Source organism: Pelodiscus sinensis, chromosome 4, assembly GCF_049634645.1.
Source record: "Pelodiscus sinensis isolate JC-2024 chromosome 4, ASM4963464v1, whole genome shotgun sequence".
NCBI classification, from domain to species: domain Eukaryota; kingdom Metazoa; phylum Chordata; order Testudines; family Trionychidae; genus Pelodiscus; species Pelodiscus sinensis.
In genome coordinates, this window is record NC_134714.1 from 75068923 (window position 1) to 75093452 (window position 24530).

At 44.0% G+C, this 24530-nt stretch overlaps 1 protein-coding gene across 1 annotated transcript in view; it reads right to left on the reverse strand.

The window, feature by feature from the left end:
* ABTB2 (ankyrin repeat and BTB domain containing 2) overlaps nucleotides 1-24530 on the reverse strand; it is a 205098-nt gene that overhangs the window by 171494 nt on the left and 9074 nt on the right. The gene's annotated exons all lie outside the window — the stretch shown is intronic.

The window sequence follows — 24530 nt, forward strand, 5'->3', positions numbered from 1 at the left end:
ATAACCAAAAGAGTCTTCCAGTTCCAGGATAGGGTAGTTTTGCTAATGGCACTTGCATGCCTAGAATTTGCGGCATGTGCCAACTGAACCATAGTGGTGATCTGATTGGATGTAGAGGGACCACATGGCTCTCACAATGTTGCATGCAATCAGCATGGACCTCACTTCACATGCTCTTGTGTTAAGTGTGTATCACTTTAGTAATACCAGTAAGAAAAAAAAACTACACAGACAGAAACCAGCAGAATCTGGAAACCTTGTGCAAGGGCAACAGTGTCTGTGGGCCACACAAAACCCCACTCAGACATGTGGCCTTTAGGCTGCAGGTTGCCCACCACTGCTGTAAGATGTGCACTTGGGTGGCTACCCAGGAGAGAGAAAAATGCAGCCCAGCTAATTACCAGAGCACCCACAATGCCCATAGCCAGCAGAATGTGTTTTTACTGGTGGTGCACATCCACACATGCTTCAGTGTTCGTAACAAAATTTATTCCATACATGGGTGGAAAAAAAAATTAGAAGGAACATTGCCCTTCAGCCCTGTAAAGCAGCAAAGATTTTTTTTTAAACAAATGAGGAAACTGGGATGCAGAAAAATTAAGCACTGTGTTCTGCTTCGCACTGATGAATGTGTGAATCCTAATGAAGTAAAACAGAGATTCATCCAACTAAGTAAGAACAGAATCAGGCCCCATATGGCTTAATCAAGGCAAGTAAGAGACCATGAGTAAAGTTGGACTACAGCTCAGGTAAACACTGCACACTTTTCTCTATTCTAGAATTGCTAAGAGCTGGCACAAGCTACTGCATAGTTGATATGAGCCTCCCAGAATTGCAGGTACTTATCTGCACTGCTGAAATCTGCACCACCACACCCATAGTTCTACTTTTAGCCATGGTAGTCTGCCAGAGGTGCAATCACAGCTTTGACTGTTGCATAGACATACCCAAGGAAATAGACCCCAGGAATCCAAATCCCCATCCAGAGTTCTGACCCGCAGACCACACTTCCCAGCTACTTGATCTTAAAATGTGTGACAAAGCAGCTTTTACTTAAAACTGGTAAAAATAAACTCACAGAGACCAGATCTTAGCTAGGAGTTGTCTTAATATGCAGTTTCCAAACCTTGGCATGCTGTAAGAAGTACAATGGAACTGCTGACACTGTATTAAATATAGCTGCACAAATACCATGTTGTAAGACAACACATTCCTAAAGGGGAATTCAGCTGAGAGAGTTAAAAAGGGTGTGCAGGAAGAAACATGCAGTTGTGTTTAGCAGCCGCTCAGCTGTGCTTAGATTTCAGAAGATGCAGCATGTATTTATTAAGTATGACTGATACGCTTTTGTACAGTCAACAAAATGTCAAGGAGCTAATGGGTGGGAAATACTGCTTGTGGAAGCTGCAAACTCTCTATCGAGCAAGGATTTCATTTCTCACAAGACTTTCAAAGCAGCTGAAGTCTCAGCATCATGCTGTGTGGCAGGAAAAGAAATGTGGAATTTCAAGTCCTGTTTGATACACTTGTTTACTATGCCCAAAACCGCAATCTGGCCTAGTACAAACATTTATTTCATTCCCTGCTCATTTCATTAGCATCTACAGATGTGCCCAATTACTGGACCCAAAGGGCCCACCTCTTCCTTTGTGTTTCTTGTGGTATCGCTGACAGCATGGATACTTTGGAGTTTTTCATAACACTGTTTAGCTTAATCAAATTGGAGAGAGCGTCTTCCTTTCAACGGCTGGACACTCTTCTTTCAAACCTAAAGACTGAGTAGCACAAGTAAGTTTTGGGACACTACTATGTAAAGAAAGAAAAAAAAAGGCAGTGGCCAGGGCACCAGACTGGGATGCAAGCAAAAAGGGTTTATTCCTGAAACTGCAAGTAACTTTCTGTGTCTCTTTTTCCTCATGTGCTTTGTCTTGTCTACTTACACTGTAAATTCTTTAAAACATGGTCAGTGCTAGGAATGTAAAAGTGTAACTGTTCAAATGATTAACCGATACGCATCAGCCATTACAGTTACACACCGGCTTTACCGGAGTGGGACTGGCAGCCCCAGCCAGTCCTACTCCCAGGGAGCCAGCTTCGCTGTGGACTCTGCAGTATTCAGTGTGCTGGCTGTCACCCACACCATGGGCTCTGCAGTATAAAGATATACGGCAGAGCCTGCAGCAAAGCCTCCCTAGGAGCGGGGCCAGCAGCTGGTGTGTACTGGGAGCCAGCTTCTAAACTGGCTCCCAGTCTCACTCCCAGGGAACTGGCTGTGCTGAGGACTCTGCTTTATATTGCAGAGCCTGCAACACATGTAACTGGTAGGACTTTTAGCAGTTACAAATTTTTACATCCTTAGTCAGGGCACAAAAGGGGCTCAAAATCCCAGGGGAGATCTCTATGCGCAACTGACATACAAATAACAGTATACTGACTCATATGACATCAGAATATCCAACATTGTACATTACGTTCTGATGTCCTATCTCCTACAAAATGGGTTCAAGACAGGGCATGTGGGTACAAGATAATTGTACATAATAAGAAGTACTTGTGTCGTTCTTTTTTACTCTAGATCTCCAAGTGCTTTACAAAAGGCAAAACATCAGTCTCATTTCATAAAAGAGAAAAACAAAAGCATGTAGTAGTTAAGTGACTTGCCCAAAATCAATCAGCAGATCAATGGCAGAGCTGAAAATGGGACCAGTACTCCAGATTATAGTTTAATTCCTTATCAATGGGACTATATTATATAATTCAATAGCTTCAGTAAAGCATCCACAGAAGTGTGGTCTCTTGACACCCGCACACTCTGCCGTAAACTATGCTTGTTATTTTAAATATCAGGTTTAAAACATATTAAAGATTTTAAAAAAATATATAAAATGTGTTTTAGTTTCCAATAATCCATATTACTAAGTATCTAATTAGACATTATTTTAGATTAATTATACTATGGCCATCTCTCTGATGAGTAGTATTGTAACTCATTTTATGTATACTGTATACACCAGTTCCTTAATGGAGGTGGTCAAACAGCATCCAGGCAACAAATGCCCTCTTTCAGAAATTCCAGCTAACACCAAAGCCTGCTAACACAACTCTACCTCTACCTACTTAGAGAAATTAAGGAAAAGAGCAAAACTGTCCTGGTACTTGCAATACCTCCCCCAAATGAGATTTCAGGATTTGTTGACTCTCCCAAAATGGAGCTCAGCAAAGTAGGAAGCCTATTGTTGGTAGTAAAGGTTTGATGTGATCCAAGAGTGTTCTTTATATTTAAGCTAGTTCATCCCATCACTATTCAACACATACAAAACCCTACTTTCTTGCCCAAGACTACTGAGCCTTAAATCCTGAAGGACTCACCCCTGAGGCACCCCCTTGTGGCCAGGCCTAGTGTAACAACTCTTCTTGTCTAACGCCCCTTGTCACTCCAGTCCTGTAGTAGCTCACCCTCTTCTCATGACTAAACCTCCAGTTAGGTCATGTTTTAGTCCCACCCTCCTGGTGTACAGAAGTTCCAGCAAAATCAAATGTCCAATTTCTCCATCCATCTTGCCTTCAGTTCTGGGCCCAGTGGTTTGTACACACTTCTCTCTAGACACTCAGTCATTCTTATCCTCTTCTCATGAGCCTCACACCACCTTACCAGTGGGAGAAGGGAAACACATGCATCTCTACATAAAATCCCAATCTGGGGCAGGCAAGGTTCACACTGCCACCTTTCTGGATTCTTCTTACCTTATCTTTCAGCAGGCCTCCCCACAACCTCTCCAGGTTCTCTTCTCTCAGGGCTAGAACTTGCAGGTCCTTCCCCTGCAATGTCCCAACAAAACCCCAAGCCAAAAAGTACTAAATTTTATCCCCCTTCTGCCTTCCTCAGGCTTGATCTTTCATCCCTTTCGGAACGCTTCTCAAGCCTCCACTGCTGGAAACCCAGATCCTGCCTTGTTACAAGGACTCACCACTGGTATTTGCTCCAACCCCAAGTGGCTGCTCTGTATCTCTTCTGACCACCTGCCAGACTTCTCCACTTAGTAGGTCTCAGAGGGTAGTCATGTTCAAGAAATATAAAGGTCTCTGCTCCCAAGGAACATACAATCTGAAAAGAGACTAGCTGCTCCGGGGAACCCAATGGTGGGAAGTTTTTTTTTCTTATTCAAACTGAATGAGGCAGGGAGATGCAAATCAGCATGGAGTAGGACAAAAATGTGCATGGCAGAATTTTAAGGGCTTGGCACAACATTTCACAGCAATCTTTTACTTGGACAAGTATTTATATAACCTCATTCTTTTCATGATATGATTGAAAGGACTTCTACATCTTTCAGCATGAATCTATTTTAGTTCTTTTTACTGAAGCTTTAATTTAGCTTTTTCTTTTAGCCTGCAATACTTTCTTAAGAAAGAGGAAATGCCAGATGAATGGAACAAAAGTTTTGTGGTACTCAGGTTTAAAACACAAAGGAGGTATTATGCTTTCTACTAATTAGCACTTACTGGAGCTGTTGTTGCATGTTATGTAAGCACGAGAGAAGATTACTGAAAAGCATCTGCATGGAATTGCTGAGATTTGGAAGGATCAATAGGGATTCTTGCTGGAGAGGAGCACACCTGATGCCAGATTTCCATTAACATTCTTGTGTAGAAGTTCAGGTGAAGAAAAAGATGGCAACTGGGCATAGTCTTTGTGGACCTGGAGACGGAATACAATCTTCTACATAGACTAGTTTGGGGAGGAGATTGCCATAGAGAGGTGTGCCGGCAGGATAGGTCTGTCTTATCCAGGATATTCACTATGGAGTGACTACCATGGCCAAAACTAAACGGGGCTACTGCAGAGAAATTCCAGTAAATGGTGGCCTACATCTAGGGGACAACATTGAGCCCCTTTGTGTTTGCGGTTTGTCGCTTATTACATTTGTGACAACATACAAATGGAGCCACCTTGAGAGATGCTGTTCACAGGTGATTCAGTGATATGCAAGACCCCAAAAGACAACTTGGAACAGTGGCAACACTGTTATGAGCAGCTTGGACTTAGCATGACCGCAGGCAGGGGCTAAAGGGCAGCTACCACAGGGCTCGGTGATTCAAAGGGGCCTGGGATTCCCAGCCACTGTCACTACTACTGGGCCCTTTAAATCACTGCTGGAGTGTTGTGCTGTGTACTACATGAGGCTCTGAGGACAAGGGTAGGAGTGTCATGCTCTATGTGGTGTTGAGGGCTGGCTGCCCCGGCCCAGGAGTGTGGAGCCGTCCCTTCCCACCCTGCCCAGGGGCCAGCAGATACTGTCAGCTTTCCCTGATTGCTGGTAAGACCAAAGCCATGATAGCGGAGGGAGGAGGATATCACAAGTAGAGATGGAAGGAATTTAAATACCTAGACTTAATGGCTGCTGACTATTGCGCCCTCTTGACTTAAGCTTGGCATTACATTTAAGCTGCTTGGTGCCAAGGGGGGGAGCTGACTCCTGTTCTCTGTGACACAGAGATGCCAATAAAGCTAAAAGGTAGAGTTTATAAAGCTGTAATCTATTATCTGGCTCAGCTTAACATACAGAACTGACACTTGAGCAACCACAGGAAAGGAAAGCAGTGTTCTCTCCAACACAAGATGAAAACAGTGAGGTGGCCAAATGGCTGGACATTTCACGATAGGAAAAAAACCGAGGTTACAATGCGCCTAATGCAAGTAACTCCAAATGAAGACAAATTGAAGGAGGCCAGGTTATTTTGGTAGGAGCAAATTCAATGGAGTCTGGAGACATATACTGGTAGGACGGCTCCTAAAATAACGGTGGATAGATCAAAAGGGAGGCCAAAGATTAGGTATATGGACCAGATACCAGCAGACTTTAGAGATCTCATGACAGACAAAATTGCAAGCCCCAAATAAAGAAGTAGCATGAAAGAACAAGATGATAGTGACTGAATATTTAGATGAAAGAATGTAAAGGCTCTGTAGAACAAATGCAGAAAAGCGGTCAACAAAAAGCCTTGCTAACAATATTCATCAGTGGAAAATAAAATTAAATGATTAATGAGTTTTTACATGTCATGTTGACTTTGGTGCAAAATAGGCAGCTGCTTTATGTACACTTGTATATTTCTCTTTGATTGCAGCCACAGAAGAAAAACAAGACACTCCCACTTAAATCCTCTAACATCCCTGCTAGTCCTCTGTCAGATAACCACAGAAAGAAAAAGTCCATTATTCCCATTTAATGGAGCAGTATCATCTGCACATAAGCCAGTATTGTATAATGTGTATCATATTTTTTGAAGGCTGCTTATACCAATTCATCTTTGGGAAAAGGCAAGAAAAATAGAGAAAACAACAAATGAAATGAGTTTAAATTACTCAGGATTTACAGCTATGTAGTGGAGATCAGAACTTGGCCTGTCCTTTCCAGATATAGCCAGGTGACTAAATTCTTGTAAACTCAGAGTTCATTACACTTACAGCAGGGTGAATTTGGCCCATGATTACTAAGGCTACGTCTATACTGCACCTCTTACAACAGCGCAGCTGTACTGCTATAGCGATGCCACTATAAGGGACACATAGTAGCCACTCTGTCAGGAGAGAGCTAAAAATACTCTGAAGCTCCCATTATCATTCTTATGTTTATGTTAATTTTTATTTGGATCTTAGGTAACCAAGCTGATTGAGCCATCCAGTCCCTTGAGATTTTGTGTTGTCATTTCTTTTTGGCTCAAAAAACTGGCAGACACACAGAACTTATGTCCAGACAGGGCCCAGATTGGAAATATATAAGTGACAATCCACTCCTACCCCATGATGACAGAATAAGATGCACTTCTCAGCAGACTGTTCATCTCTTTATAACATGATCATCATCATCTTAATTATGAGATTTAATCAGCAGTGCAATAATTAGTGCTGACAGTGAAACTATCATCATTAGGCTCCTAGTCACTGCTCTTGATATGAACAGTATTAGCTGACCCCTCTCAGAATGATTGTGCTAGACTGCCAACTGACTCAGCAGATGTTGCTCCATTAGTTTACATTTAAAGCAGTGGTCCCCAACCTGTGGAGGTTGCCAGGCGCCAGGGGGCGTGGCCGTTCGCCTGCCGAGCGCCAGGGGGAGGGGACGGGGGCGGGACCCCCCGTAGCCGCGCGCCCCCCCCAGAGCTGCGCCCGGGGCCGGTGCCCCCCCTCCTCCAAGCGCTGGGGGCCAGGGCCGGCGCCCCCCCCCCCCCCAAGCGCTGCTCATCCGGGGCCGGCGCCCCCCCTCCTCCAAGCGCCGGGGGCCGGGGTCGGTGCCCCCCCTCCTCCAAGCGCCCGGGGCCGGCGCCCCCCCAGGGCCGGCGCTCACCATGCGCCTGGAGCCAGCTCCGGCAATGTGCATGCGCCACGTGCCCAGGGCCAGGCCAGCCCCGAGCACATGGCGGGCGCACAGGAATGCCCCCGCGGGCACCATGGCGCCTGCGGGCACCATGGCGCCTGCGGGCACCATGTTGGGGACCACGGATTTAAAGGGCTATTTTCATTATGATACGAATCTGGATTTTTTAAAGTGAAAGCCGAGATTTTGCAGGACACAGAAGCACCCACCTGAAAAAAATACCAGCTCAATGAGCAAATGTGATCTGGCTCATTTGACCCCTACCTCCAGGTCAAATCCAGCTTAGGCTGTATGACAGCTTAACTGATATAACTCCTTTGTTTCAATCCAGTTCCTAGTGGTCAAGTTCCCCTCACAAAAGCAGCCATCACAACTAGCAATATTTGGCACCGTAACATACAGTCCTCGCCATAACCCTGTGAGTAGCTCCACTGACTTCAATGCAATTATTTGCTTGCATAAGGCAAGCAAGAAGTGGTCCTTACCAAAGAGACTAAGGATGTAATGGGCTTGGAGAATAAACAACCCTCAAATTCTTACAAGTCCCTCTCAATCAAAGATGAAGCATATTGAGGGGACCCATGAGAGCAAAGTTGTTGTGTCTTTGGGCTATTTTTGCCACTAACCAAGCTGCTTTTGCACTGTGGAAAGAGACCATCAAACACAGCTATCAATCCAGACCCTTTCATCTGTACTAAATTAGCTCTTATTATTAACAATTTCATTTTTTCTTCGTGGAGAAGCAGCAGAATAGAGATTTATTTTTATGTCTAGTGAACTAGCAATGAACTAGCAATGACTATCTCATGGGCAGATCTTTAAAGGAAGCATCCAGCCCAACAGTTCTGTTCTTTAGACGTACTGGAAACTTTTCCAAATGATGCAATTTGTTATCTGAATATGACTGTGCTTCAGGTCTGGCCAGCAGTTAAGAGATCCTTCTGAGCTCTTGGAAGCAAATCACCCACACATAGGAGGTTCTAGCCTCTAACTCTCAAGAACATACATAACTCTGGCTATAGGCAGACACTGGTTGCTTTTCTTGGGATTTTAGTGATACTACCTCATAGCCACTGTCAATGGAGCCTATTTAGCTTTCAGTTTGAATACAAAGTAAATGGCTTATTACAACAAAAGTGAATCATCACCATCAATGACGGTTCCTAGTGACATGTAGCCATACCTTTCACATGCACTGGGACACAGAGAAATTGTACCCTGAGCAATTGTACTGGCTGCAGACCCTTATCTAATTCTGCTCCCAGTGGCACTACTTTATATTGAGAGGATCCCTAATGAAAACGACTCTGGAATTTCTTCAGATTCACAACAGAGTAAATGTCAATGCCTTGTGGCCTCTGAAACTAAATAGTGATTTAAATGCTAGTGATTTAAATGTACCAAATGAGTAATGATTTGTAGGGAGAATTTAAGGGAAGATGTGAGGGAAATGGCATTTTAGCCTTTCTTCCATAATTGAATTTATACTTAAGATAGCAATGTTCCATCTTCAGGCAGTTTTACCAACATGCCATCAGAATACTGACAGCAAATCTGGACCAAGTACTTTTCTTTCTGGTATCCAAAAAAAAAAAAAAAAAAAAAAAAAGTGTGAGCTAATAATTCACTGAGATCAGAAAGCACTCAGACAGCTAAGAATTAAGAAAATCATTTATGAGTGTCCCGTCTTCTTCTGTCAAAAATCGCTTGAAACACTTCATATAATCAGAAATAATTTCAAATATAAGCAGTTCTACATTTGGATTACTAACTAGTCACATACAACATCTATTAGCTGATGTTATCAACATGTCTTTTTTCCTAGACAAGAAACAAAGCTGCAATTGAAAAATAAATGGTTCAGATGAAAATCTCTTTTTTGTATTCTGGTGGTCCATAATGAAGGCAAAATATTTCAGACATGCAACTGACCTTAAGTAATACCCTCTACTCCCAGCTTAGTACAACTTTCTAATGGAATTTTGAGATCCTTGAACGTGCTCTAAAAGTTTTCATCCCAGATACTACCATAGTTCCCCAAATTCCTAAAACCATCCACGTGGTATGAGAGAACTTGATACATCTCTTGAAAGCTGGTGCTGAACTCAAAGTAGTATTAACATAGTGAAGCATGCACTACACAGCCAGTAGGAAACCCGGTCTCATCAAGAGTTTTGGTTTATAGTTTGGGTTCATATGATACTTGCTCAAGACTGAGGCGGTGAGCCTTCAATGTGACAGATCAATCCCACTGTCCTCACGAAAGATGACAACATCCTTTCAAGAACAGAATGATTGAAGTTAGAAAATCCTGGCTTAAACAGCATCATCTTTGATAATTAACAAGTATATTGAGGGATTTAGGAAAAGCAATTTAAGAGATTAACGGGACCACATTGAAGTTTCAGACTGGAAATTTTACCAAAGTATAGGCAGTCCCCGACTTATGCGGATCCGACCTATGTCGGATCCGCACTTATGAACGGGGCGAGAAAAGCTTCTCCTGGTCTCCCTGGTCTTCTGGGGGGTCCAGCAAAGCCTCTGGACCCCCCCAGCAGACCAGGGACACCCAGGCAAAGCCGCCCAGGCGGCGGGAGTCCCGCCGCCTGGGCGGCTTTGCTCGTTTGCCCCGGAGCAAAGCCGCCCAGGCAGCAGGACTCCTGACGCCTGGGCGGCTTTGCTCCTGTCCCCCTGGTCTGCTGGGGGGGGGGGGGTCCAGCAAAGCCACTGGACCCCCCCAGCAGACCAGGGACACCCGAACAAAGCCGCCGCCTGGGCGGCTTTGCTCGTTTGCCCTGGAGCAAAACTGCCCAAGCAGCGGGACTCCCGCCGCCTGGGTGGCTTTGCTCCGGTCCCCCTGGTCTGCTGGGGGGGGGGGGGATGCAGCTAGTGCCCCCCCCCCCCCCAGCAGACCAGGCTTTTCTTGCCTACCCCTGGGGTAGAGCAGCTGGGGGCTGCCGGGTTGGTCCCACAGTGCTGCTCTGCCCCAGGCGTCCTGATTCAGCCGCTGCTGGTCAGTTTCAGCAGCGGCTGAATCAGGACGCCTGGGGCAGAGCAGCTGGGGTGCTGCTGGGTTGCTCCAGTAGCGCTGAGGAGCCGCGCTACTGGAGCAACCCAGCAGCACCCCAGCTGCTTTGCCCCAGGCATCCCCAAATCAGCCGCTGCTGAAACTGACCAGCGGCTGACTACAGGAAGCCCGAGGCAGAGTTGCTCTGCCCCGGGCTTCCTGGAATCAACCGCTGATCAGTTTCAGCAGCAGCTGACTTGGGGACGCCTGGGTTTCTTAAGTTGAATCTGTATGTAAGTCAGAACTGGCATCCAGATTCAGCCGTGGTTGAAACTGATCAGTTTCAGCAGCGGCTGACGCCAGTTCCGACTTACATACAGATTCAACTTAAGAACAAACCTACAGTCCCTATCTTGTATGTAACCCGGGGACTGCCTGTATAGAAGTCTTTTGAGATTTTCAAAGCTACATCTGCAATGCATATGCAAGATGCCTTTTCCCTCCCTTCCCCAGTGACTCCATTTGTATGTAGAAACTTCTCAAGCAAGATTTTTAAAAAAGTGTTTCTTTATGAATGGGAAATTTTGGTTACCTGGACACACCATTTCAAGGAGCTGGCACTGGTGACTGCTGTGCTTTCAGGAAACTCCTTCCTCCCTCCCCCTGGAGGCTGAGGCTCTATGAATAGGGGGCACTGTGCATACAGAAGAGCTTTCTTCTGCAATAAAGTAAACCAACATCACAGGGTTCATGCTGCTCTGGCAGTTGCTGAGTGCTGCATACTAGGAGTGTTGCTGCATGACTGCAAAGCTTAAAAGCAACTTGCAAAAGCATGATGTGATCCACATTGAGGAGACAAGGTCTTCAGATACATCCATTCTCTGCCCTGTGTTATCCTGCACACCGGTGAGTAAGAAAACAGACATACAGAGAGCTTGAGATATATCCCATCTTAGTCATCTTCTCACCCTTAGCTGCACCCAGGCAGATCCTAGGCTCACATCATGGCAAAGCACAGGCACATTGTGTTCTTCATTCCTACCCTGTATGGACTTGCAGGGTCAAAGCCTGTATCATTACTCCTATTTTATGTGATTGTAACTCTACTAATTCAATAGAGTTATACCAGCACAAAACTGGAGTAACACTGTGATGATGGAGGCCTATATATATAAAGTCACTTGAAATTACACAAATATTGCTTAACGTGGAAAAAATTCAAGCTTTAAAAACTGGCACAGAAAATATAAAGAGAAAAAAAAAGCTAGATTTACTTTGCGCTGCTTGTTCAGTAGAACAGATAGCCCATTCTCTTGCTCTCTTTTAACTGCAAACCTTATACTACTTGTGTGTATTTTGGATCCTTTCCCATCCTACCATGATTTCCTGTCTGAGTCTGCAGCCCATGGCAACAGCAGAAAATTGGAATACAGGCCTTGCAGATGGTGCTAGGCCAAATGACTTGTGCCAGTTTAGAATCTTCTTCCATAACAACACATTATCTGTGTCTTGGCTTTGTGGCAAGAATTACCCTTCTGCTAATAAATTCAATCTTAATTTATAAGCTGCATTTCCCCTAGGGCAGCTCTGACCTTTTGTATGCACACAAAAGATAGTGGCTCTGACTGACTGCAAGGTCGCCGGAAATTAAACAGTTTTATCACTTGTAGTCCCAGCGATGGGACACCTGAGGGAATTAGTTAAAAAGAAAATGACATGCAGCACATACATCACCCTGCAAAATAACCTGTGATGAAAGCAACAGTTCCATATGTCAGCAGCAAAAATGAGACCCAAGCTTAGTTTCTGGCACCTTTTGCCTGTGTATATTTCAGAGTTTCTCTTCACTGGGAAATCTAGTGTTAAAATGATCTTCCTAAAGTAGTTTCAATGAAAGACTTTAACCTGGTATTGCATGAATAGAAAGACCTTAATATTAAGGACCAGCTAAGGAGCCACTGATGCGCGCGCGCGCACCCCCCCCAAAAACAACTGTGATAGAAATTTAGCCATGTTAGTCTGGTGTAGCTGAAACAAAAAACAGGTCTATGTAGCACTTTAAAGACTAACAAGATGGTGTGACGGGGCAGGCACATTGTCCGCGCCGCCCCGCACTGAGACGGGGAACCCGGGAGTAGCATCCCCGGCCGGGACGGCCGTCGGCCCGCCGGTTCACCCGGCGCCTGGCGATGACGTCACGAGAGGCGACGGGGAGGACGCAGGGAGGGGCGGGGCCTGGAGTCATGGGACCATGCCGGCCCTGGTGCCCGTAGGGGAGCGGGCCATTCAAAAGGCGCCTGGCCAGGGGCAGAAGGGAGGAAGCACCGGGGACAGGAGGAAGGACCCTGGCTCACTGGGAAGCACCCAGGAGACGAGTGATCCGCGGCGGCAGACGCCCCACCAGGGGCAGGGACTCCGGGTGAGTCTGTCCCCTCGCTGGGGAACATGCCGAACAACAGGCCGGGAAGAAGCAACCCAGGGCGGGGCCGTGGTCCCCGCGAGTGGAGGGTTTGGGGGAACATAACCCCCTCCACTGACTAGGGACTAGCATCCCTGTCTTAGGGCCCTGGGTCGGGGCTCGGAGTGAGGGAGGGCCCGAGCCCCCTTCCCGGCACCAGCGAGCCAGTACAGGCTCCGACATCCCCACACGGTCATTCGGAAACCGCGGTCGGGTGGAGGGCCAGGAGGCCCGGCCTCTGTGTAGGACGGGGGCCACCCGAACTCGGGGTGGCCACCAGGGCAACGGGTTACAGATGGTTTATTAGGTGATGAGCTTTCGTGGGCCAGATCCACTTCCTCAGATCAAATAGCTGAAGAAAACTGGCACAACCATATATACCAAAGGATACAAAAACAAACAACCAACCCCCCCCCCACACAAACACTCTGACACAGATGCTTAGTCACTGTAATTAAGTACATTATTTATTACAAATGCACCCACAGACAGAGTTCATTCCATAGAGGACCTGGATTTTTAACCTATTACCTATGCCTCTCACACTACGAAGCATACATTTGTACAGAACTTTTCAATACTGAGCCTATTTCCCATCAGATGAATGCATGTGAGTCAGTCCCACTGATTTCAGTGAGAGCCCCAACATCCTAAGACAATCTGGCCCACAGTTTTCAGATGAGCAGAAATATTTATTAGATTTTTCCAGTATAAACACACTTGGCCAATGCATTCCTCACCGACACGCAGAAAAGGACGCTTTGGCTGCGGAGCACTAGTAAGCAAACAACTTTCTAGACAGAGCCCCAGCTTTCACGCATCATTAATTGCTCTGTCCTCCTTGCTGTCAAAATTCAAGGTAAGGAAGCCTAGGTCTACACTACACATTATACTTTACATCACCCGGGATATGAATAATCTATACCCCTAAGCAATGATTTAAGTACCGTCGCAGAGGCAGAAGTTATTGAGCCTGTACGAGCTCTCTTCCGTCAGCTTACAGTGTCTTCAGCAGAAGTGCTATAGCAATGCAGCTGGGCTGCTGTACCACGGACGTGGCATAAGATAGGGTGCATTATTTGACAACAAAAAATGAGTCCTCTGAAGACAGTGCCGGGGTTGCAGAACAGCTTTGAGTAATGCTTTTCATCATCACCCAAAATAACATCTTAGCTTTCCAGTCAGAGAGAAATATAAACATTTAACAGTTAAGAAAAGCAGAGGAAACACATAGGCTCTGGTATATTATAATGACCAGTACTGCATTCTTCTGCATTGAATCAGACCTGCTGAACTTCGTACCAAAAACCCTGCCCTGCTAATCGCTAAGGCAGATTCTCTTAGCTAAACTGAAAAGTTTTTGTGATTCTGGAACAGGAAATTCTAGGATTTTTGAACGGACAAATATCCCTTTACAGAATACAATGAGAGAATGGTGAAGAATTACTGAATGTCAATCAATCCAAACTTCCTTCCTCCTTCCTTCTCTCCTTCCTTACAAAGTAAAGCAGGAAATGTGGCAACTGAACTGGTTAGAGCATGGGTTATGATCAGAAGAATGACTATGTAAAAACAGCCCTTCTTATTCACTGAACAGTCAGATATACTGTGTCTCTTCGCCACGGATTTATTTACATTCGTTTTCACTGCCGATAGCCTTGCAAAGCCAGATGGATGGTACCCTACTTTGTTGCGTAATTGTCGTTTAAACAGTGAAGAATTTTCACCATCACTCTGGATGAGCTGCACTGAAGAGTAGTGAGAGACAGACATCAGGCTAATTTTCAGAACCAGCTTTGAGCTTCTATAGGGTTGCCAGGTGTCCGGTATTCACCAAGACAGTCCGGTATTCACCCAGACAGTCCGGTAAAAAAAAATTCAGAGAATACCGGACACTTGAGATGTCCGCTATTCTCTGAATTTTTCCCCATCCAGGAGGCGAAAATGCCAGGCATCTGGCAACCCCACAAACACTCAGCACCCGGCCTCTGCCCGCCCCCCCCCCCCCCCCGAGCCCCAGCCCCCATGCTTACCTGGTTCCCCAAGGCTGCCGGCACAGAATGGCTGCCAGCCAAAAGACCTAGGGGAAGCAATGCTTCTCCTGGGTCTTAGTGATCAACCGCTCCTCTGTTCCTATCCCTGCACTCACTCTTAAAGGGAACATGCTGTTTTATTTATTTATTTATTTATTTGTCTTAAGTCCTTGGAGTCCTTTCTCCCCCTCCCCCAACAACTTTGGTCTCCCCCCCCCCATTTTCCCCCCTTCAACATAATTTTTTCCCTGTGGTTTTTTTGGGGGGAGGGAGAGGAGGTGTTCAGTATTTTTGTTTCAACCATCTGGCAACCCTAAGCTTGTGGGCTGGACAGTTTGAGAAGTGCACCCAAATCTGCTCTGAATTATACCTTTGCCTATCCCCACTGACTTTACGGATATAATTAAGAATTTAATCAACATCTAAACAATTAAGTGAAAAATAAATATGGAACCCTACCAGTTTAAAAATCTTTTCTGACTACAGCTGAATCAAGAGATGGAGCCCAGAAGCATGACGACAACAAAGAACTACTTCCTGCTGTGGGGCCTGATCCAAAGCCCAGAGAAGTCAATGAAAAAACTTCCGTTGGCTTCAGCAGGCTTTGGATCAGGCTCGTGGTGAGAAGAGACTTTGATTCAGACGCTGAGGCTGCTTTTACTGGGATCAGAGAAAATGATTTAACTGATTATTTATGGTTTTACCAGCTCCACCCTTAGTCATTTGTAGCTGACACAATACTTACCAGCAACAACATTTCTGACCACATTGCTACAGACTTTCTGGATATCTTGAAAATACAGCATATTACAGTATATAGTATTTTGAAGGGGAAGGATTAACAGAAACAACCAAGATGCTTAGCTTTAAATTCACTACTAGTTAAGATCAGTTTTCTCACTTGCTCTCAATCAGCCAATCATCTAAATGGGACTATCCATGGAAGTCAGTAAGTATTTGGTGCAGCAATTTGAAACAATGATGATTCAAGTTAAGTTCACAGTAAAATGCAGTCCAGCTCTATGGAGATGTTAAAATCTTCAGACTAAACAAAAAACTCAGTGCAAGTAGGGAACAAAATGAATAGAACAAAACAAAAATCACTATCCAAGCAGTTGCTGTATAAGCAGCCAAAGAGAAGAAAAATTCAATACATAAACAATCGAAATTAAATCCATCCATACAGAAGAAATAAATGTGGGGTTTAAGCTACTTTAGTACCTTTACCTTGCTAACATTTTGCCCAGACATTGAAATACATTTGGCCTGCTATCAGAAAGTCTCACAAGACCGAGCCAGGGGAAATCTCTCTTCAGTTACTTTGGATAAATATGTAAATAGACAATCAATTCTGGGGAGACACTAACAACACTATAAACAGTGTGCAACAAGGTAAAGAACAACATAGAGGGCACCTAACCGTAGGAAGAGCCTATAGAAAACCAAAAGTGAGTTAAGAATCACGCAGAGGCCCATGTATTTCAGTAAGATCATGCCAATCCCCCTTTGCTGCACCAATGCTATACAGAAATGCAATGCGGTCAACATCCAATCCATCCAAAGGAATCTTCCACCCCATCACAAATCAAAGCGCCTCTCTACTCTCATCCTACACAGTGAAAGGCATTCCTGGTTCCCTGCCCTACCATGCTGCCTCCTGTTCCAGAATTTCCATAGTAGGTCACAGCACTTGAAGTGTCTCTGGATAAAACTGTGGGTCCAAAGGACTCTGCACATACATGGATGCTCTCCTAATCCATCCATCCATTCCTGAGCTTCTGTGTTCCGTCCTTAATGAGCTACAGCTCTATCTAAGCCAGGGTGGTTCTACCAATACCGCCATTTATGTTTTGTAAACAATCATTGCTGTGTTACACATTTAAACACAGCATTTCATTACTTAAAGGCTTTAAGTCATGCCAACCAACAATCAAGCTTGCTATTACTAGACTGCGGGATCATACTTCAATGGGACATAACACGGTTCCACACAGTTTGGTTTTATGATAATGGCCCAACTCTGTGTGATGCTTCAAATGTTAACAAATGGTCAGTTATACAAATAAATCTAAATGGTTCCTTACTGATGCAATGGCAGGAATTATCTGGTAGTACCTGCCCTATTTGACAGAATGGTGCCTAAGATGACACCAGGGGCGGGGAGGGAGAGGAGGTAAAGGTTGTGTAGAAGAAGATAGTTATGCAGTTGATGCTAATGCTTGTAGGAAGACAAACATCTGGACCCCTTGCAGTCCTCCCCTTTTCTTAGAAGCTGGAATATAAAGAGTTTTCCCCACCATGTATAAATAAGTCAACATCACTGTTACATCATACAGATTTTTAATTGTCGAGTGACATTTAGAAGAACTTTTCTTTGGCTCGTATTATGAATTATGCTTTTCTAGAGTTTAATTATTTTTGTTTGTACTTATAAACAGCTAACAGCTGGAAGATGTAATAGTAAATGTAAGAGTATGGACATTTTCCAAGAGGAACTGTACAGTATTTGAAATAGCTACTCTGGCAATACACTGCAGGGGAGACTGAGTGGCACTGGCTACTGAGAATTCCAGAATAAGTGATCACATTCAGTCTGAAGTAAATGTACTGAGGTACTTAAGAGCTTGAGTCCTCATGGACTTTCAATGAGGCATTTGTGGAGCCAAAGCCTATATCGCTTTTGAAAGGGCTGCTGAAGCATCTAAATCACTTGTGAAAATTTTATCCAAAGACAAAAATCACCAAAAATCTAAACCACTGAAAGTATGCCCTGTATAACATAAATTTTCTTAGTCTAGTTCTCTCCCTTCTCCATTCCTGTAGAACTGGGGGCAATAGCAGAAAAACCATGACTGCAGTTAGTGGTGGCATTAGCTAGCGTCCTTCTTCGAAGGATCAGAAGTGTCACGGTACTAGCCGATATCCTCTCAGTCACAGGTTAGGGATGAAGCACAAAATGGGACAGCACAGGGGAAAGACCATTGCCTGCACCTCTTCTGTGGAAGAAAAGGTCAGTCTGCAGGATTATCGCTCAAGACATTTTTCAAGTGCTGTGGACAAAGCTCTCTGTCCCCATAGCTTAAAGATGCCCTCACTACACAATGCATAACTTCCATTAACATATGAAATTACTGATAGTGCAGAGGTTTCTTCTCTGAGATGGTGTTGGCTTGAAATACAGAAGGCATCAAGTACACAAGGACAAACCTTCACTGGAAAAACATAAGCCAAGTGCCAGCCATGGCACCATGGAAAACCTTTTGAACTGAGTTTAATACTTTGAAAAAGTTAGCCACTGGAGCTTATAAGGTCAAACCCAGAACAGTGTTCTTGTCGACTTTCATTTGTGTTCTGTGTATTCAGCATCTTGCAGGATGTGGCCCAGAGCAGAACAAAAGCTTTTATTCTATATGTTAAAAAAAACCACCACCCATGTCCAAACTACCTGTAACCACACATTTTTCAAGTCCGTGAATTAGTCTGTGAACTGTTTGCTTTTTACTTCAGGCACTCTCCGCATAAGGCTTCCAGGCAGCCTGTAATGCATGGAATAGTTTTGGATAGTCACCATTTTAAAGAAAATGAAATCCTAATAAAAAATTATCAGAGATTCCAAAATCTGAGAATATCTTGAAGCAAAAAACCAAAAAAACAAAAACAAAAACAGCTGACCTCGTTCTATGCTCTAACCATCACCTCTCTCTGACTTATTCCTGAAATATAAAAATCTAAAGATTAAGTCATCATGGAACTAGACAAAAAACAGTGAAAACTGTAAAGAACCAGGAGAATACTTTCTGAGATAGCCATCTGCCTCTGCTGGTTTGTTTTCTGTTGTTGTTTGAATGCACAAGAAGTCCCACATTAAATACACAATAATTGTCTTGCTTTATTCTGGCTGCAAGCTTCAAGCTCATGTCAGCACAAAAACTTCAAAGAGGTCAAAGAATGCAAAGTAGTGACACAATTAAAATGCCCAGTGCAGACTGTAACAGAAGACATAGAGGAAGGGAGCTAACCTTTTCCATCCCTTTCTCCCCTAAAATATTACAAGGAACCTTTGTACATTTCCTGTCAGTTTATTTAATCCATGCACTGAAATACAAAGAAAGGTCAGATCCTGAGCTGGTGCAAATCCATACATTTCCACAGAAGTCAATTTATACAGGCTGAAAATGTGGCATAAAGAATGTAGTTGGGTTCAGACTTGGGGCTCTATCCCACAATCACTCAACATTTCGCTTTCCTCATGTAACTTATTCTAGTATCACTACCGTATAAAGCAATTTAACAGAATATTCCATCATATGAGGTGAGAATGTCTTGCTTTATTCCAATTTACTCTGAAACTGATTCATCTGGTGACATGAGAGAACTCAATGGAAACCCCCTCTCCCGTGTGTTTGTATAGTTCTAGGAGTCTAAAACATGGAATTGAAAAGGATAAATCCTAGGGTTGCCAGGTGTCTGGTTTTGAACTGGACAGTCCAGTATTTGAGCTTTCTGTACAGGAAACAAATTGAGAAAATATAAATGTCTGGTATTGTCTAAATAAGATGTAATGTAGATTGTGATGTAATGTCAAGTGTGTCCGGAATTTTTGTTGAAACCATCTGGCAACCCTAATGAATCCTTATTATCGTGAATGATTCATGAGTAACACATTACAATCCTTCCCTTAGCATTAACCAGTGTCAGTAAATCCAGCACTCCAAATTCTTCAAATTTTTTTTACAGGCAGTCCCCGGGTTACGTACAAGATAGGGACTGTAGGTTTGTTCTTAAATTGAATTTGTATGTAAGTCGGAACTGGCTTCCAGATTCAGCCGCTGCTGAAACTGAGCAGTGGCTGACTACAGGAAGCCCGAGGCAGAATTGCAAAGCCTCGGGGGAAGCCAGCAGCGGGACAGCCCAGGCGCACCCGAGCCCCTCCGCGGCTTTGCTCCGCGTCTTCCTGGTCTGTAGACCAGGAAGACACGAAGCAGCTTTTCTCGCCCCGGAGTACACGGGCGGCGGGACCACGAGGTCCCGCAGTCCGTGTCCTCTGGGGCAAGAAAAGCCCCGTTCGTAAATGCGGATTCTACATAAGTCGGATCCGCGTAAGTCAGGGACTGCCTGTACTAGGAGACTTAACCAGTGCTCCCTGGGCCGAGCCAAGGAGGGATGGAGGGCAACCATGCAGGCCTCCCACTGGTGCTTCCCAGGGCTGGGGTGTTGAGTGCTACCAGCCACTGGCTTCTCACTGGGGCACTTGCAGCCCAACTGTGGCCATTCCACAATAGAAATCTCCTCCTACCTGACCCCCCCTTTTCCACTGTATGAGAAACAATCAAATTCCAGGCACATCCCGTTGTCCTGGCATAGCCAAATCCTGACCTTGCTTTAACTGAAAGTAAGAAACTGCATATCAAATTTGGTGGTCCTAGCTCTTATTATTTAGGGGGAGCTCTTGAACAGACTCACAGACAAATGCACATTTCTAAAATACACAGACAGATTAGTTAAATAATTAATTTAACAGATCTTCTAAAGTGCTCTCTGCCATTTGTGCTACCATGCTGGTTACCAACTTCATGAAGTTACTAAAACTAGGAATCACATTCCCTCTATTTAAAAAAAAAATAGCTGCAGTAATTAGCTTAGGGATCCATCATAAATGACCCCTTAGGCTGCCTCATGATGACCCCTTTCTCTTCTATATGACTTTTAATCCCATGGGTCCAAAGCATTTTACAAAACATGAATTAAGTCTTACATCCGTGAGAGTTTGTACTATTCTATATCTCATCACTGGAAAGATAGGGGAATTGAGGTAAGAGGAGACAACAGAACCGGACGAAGTTCAAACAATAAGTCTAGGACAGAGCCAACAACAGACCCAGAATTCTTGACTCTCAATTATTTTAGAAGGACTGGAAAGGAGACAGATAATTTCTGCCCACGTTCAATTTTGGCTGTGGATTTTCTGGTGTGTACCTTCATTCACACCAGACTTTTGCATTTAGCCACTAAGGAAAATTTGAATATATTCACAACAATCAACATAATGTGACCAGTGTTCCCTCTAAGCCAGGGATGGGCAATAATTTTTGATGGGAGGCCACTCCAAGAATTTGGAAAGTGGTTGAGGGCCACACTCTTCCATGATATCAATGGAGGAGGTGTGGGGTCTGGGATGGAGATTGGGTGCAGAAGGGAGCTTGGGGTAAGGGAGAGAGTTTGAGTGAAGGAGGCACATCCCCCCAGCCGCTGTTCTGCATTGCAGTCTACGGAAGCTGCACACGAAGGCAATGAGTCAGTCCCTGCTCCACGCGTTTTTTTTCATTCATCATCCGCCCCCCCCACAGAGACACCAGGCTGAATGAAAAGAAACATGTGGAGCAGGGACCAACTCAGCGCCTTTGCGCGCGACTTCCCTAGGCTGTGTGTGGCGATGAATAAAAAGAAATGCGTGGAGCAAGGACTGACTCAGCGCCTTCGTGCGCAGATTTTACACTTTGTTATGCATCTGGGTCAGAAGAAATCTTCCCGTAAAGAGTATAAGACACAAATCTAAACTCACCTACCAATAGAAAAAGAACAATAAAAGAAACTGCAAACAGCAGTGTAACTGAAATAAGTCCTGTAATTACATAATCAGTTATTATCTCTTCTGCAATAAGATCATTTTTAAATGGATGAAAGGAGATCATATTTCAAATACACTCAAGAATAGAGGCTTTCCTCAATGGGTATTTTATAGTTGAAAATTCCATTTACCTTGATTTAAAAGGGATGATCTTTTGTTTCCACTGCCTCATAAGTTAGCAATTACAATATATCCTACACTCATAACTCACTTTTAAAATATTTATTCTAAATTTAGTACTCAGAAAAGTAAAATCTGCAGCCAGGTATAATGCAGACAAGCACTCCACCTACATAAGCTGTACAAACATACCCCAGCCCTGCCCTGCCACAATCATGTGGAAGTTTTGTGACATGGACCAAGTGTTCATTGGTGATTAGAAAAAGATCATGGACTTCATTTTTATTTAGGACCTAAGCTAGGATCTGAATTCAGACCTCTAGAGGTGAACAGCATAGACACAGACATTAATTAACTTCACGCTCTTAAAACACTTCTATTTTTCCTTTTATAAAGCCTTAGCTGCCAACAAACTTTCCCTTGGATATAACCACAACTTTATTTTTCACATTGCTAGTGTGCATCATGTGTTTTAAGAAGGGTGTAGCACATTTTATAATGTTTCTAGCTCTTGTGCTATAAATATCAGAAGTCTGGTAAGAAATTTTACAGTCCTGACTTTTAAAGTAAGGAAATATGAAGTCACTACTGAACTGGTCATAACCACTGCCTCAGGTCTGCTTAGATTTAGAGCCAGACGTCAAGTGTTAAGACACTGATGCTCAAAATAAGCATTCGTATTCCTCCTATTAAACAAAAGGGCAGTGAAAATGTTCCTCTTTTTTCCCCTATCAGAATCCACCATAGTATAATGTTAACAGCTTGGATAGGTCTTCACTGCAATGTTAGCTCAGTCGATAGTCTAGATCTTGCCCCTAACATCCCCTTCCATATGCACAGAAAAGCCTCTAACCATGGCTTGAGCCTGGGTTATTTTGCAGCCTAAGCTGGCACCCCACCTACTTTTCAGTGAGAATTCCGGACAATCAAACCTGATGTAGTTAGTCCTTCAATCCTATCACACAATTCCACCTAGGCTTTGTTTTCTTGTCTATGCCTCTTCTTCCACATTGCATTTTAGCCCTGTGTTTTCCTGCTCCACTTACACTACATTTGAATTAGGGATGTCAAATATCAGTTAATTGAATAGTCGATTAACCTCATGAATTCTTATCGGGTAGTCGACTATTCTATAGTCCCCAGGCAGCCCGTCAGGGGGGCCAAGAGGTCTGAGCTCCCGGACCTGGCACAAGCCGGAACTGAGCTGGGCTGCCTGTCCGCCTAGCTCCTAATACACTTTAAATGTAGAGCTGCAGCAGGGGTAGATTCTGAATCTGGTGAGAGTTAGGACTGAGCCGGGCTGCTGGCCAGCCTGCTACAAAAATGTACTTGTCTGTGTGTGTGTGTGTGGGGCGGGTTAGGGTTAGCTTTTGCTATAAGCTTTTGCCTATCGGTTAACTGACTATACTATTACATCCCTAATTTGAATAGAAATGTATCCAAGAATTCTGTATTTCCCCATGCATCTGACGAAGTGGGTCTTTGCCCACGAAAGCTTATGTTACTACACTTCAGTTAGTCTATAAGGTGCCACAGGACTCCTCGCCGCTTTTGTATTTCCCCAGTTTGCCAGAAGTTGACCCCAGCCTTCTGGTAAAGCTGTGACATGAAATAAGTAAGTGTCATATTTTGGAGAGATGAAATTTTTATAATTAATGGGCAGGAGAGAAACAAAGAGGCAGAGGAATCAGTCGAGCCAATAGTTTGCCAACTGAACTTCTTAATGACATTCTCATTAAAAGTTCTTGCTGCCATATGCAGTTTGCTTTTGTCTGTAAAATAATAATGAATAACCCCACCTGAAACCTATTTACATAAAAGTAATGTTCTCACGTTGCTCTCTGGGTAGGGCAGAGACAGAGAGCACCCTGCCTATGACTTCATAGAGGAGCCTAGTTTAATGGGCTATCCTAGCAGAAGTCCATTCCAACACATATGCCAATGCGGTTCTATTGTGGACACAGTTATACAGGTCTGGCCTGGGTATCATTCCACCTATGCTAAGCTTGCCCAGGCCAACCCAGCCACCAGTCCTGGCTTTGTGTTCTGTGCTACTATTTAGCTCTAATTTGCCCCTACTTATTTCTTTCTAAATTGAAGGTCTGTTTATTTCTTGATATGTTTCAGGGGATGTAGCACATGAGGCACCAATAATAATGTGATTCCACTCAATTTACTGCAATCAGGAAGGTCATCCTTCCATGACAACTTTATTCTAAAGCTTTCTTCTACTGGGCTGTTTTTTAATCTTTCATTCCATCTTCCATCCAAAACACAAAGGCACGGTCTGGGCGTTGTCTTCTCACCTGCTTTATGTATCTCTCCAGTATCATTTTCCTCTCCAGCTGTTTCCACATTTTTAAATTTATCAGTGGGTTTTCCAATTTCTTGCATTTTAATATCTCCCAAATCAATATCAGCTCTAGTGGTAACTCTAAGATGATGTATTTTTAGTTGTTTGCTAGGGGTTGGTCTACTGAAGATGGCCTGAAAACGTTCTGCCCATCTTTTAGCACTGAAAAAGAACAAAGGAAGAGACTTTCCATTTGCATCTTTAATAGGGCCTCCATTGCCGCTAAAGTTTCCTGTTAGTTGTTTGATTGTCTCATACAAGGTTATAGGCTTCGGCTAGCTTCATGACATTTTCTATCAGTATATTCTCTTTTATCTCATCTAGCACTCCTTTTCACCTCTCTGCTGAGAAGGCTCCATTCTTCCTGTCTCTTGATCATTTCTCAATGTTTTACCATTCACAGTATAAACACCGACTGCATGAATCGCATAAGTACTAATCTTCCCTGTAATTACAATTTTAAAAAACAGTTGGTAATTGAAAAAAAAATCTAAAGAGATCAGATGGGTATTTCAGAGTGTCACACCAGCAAGATTCCTTTTTTATGTACTG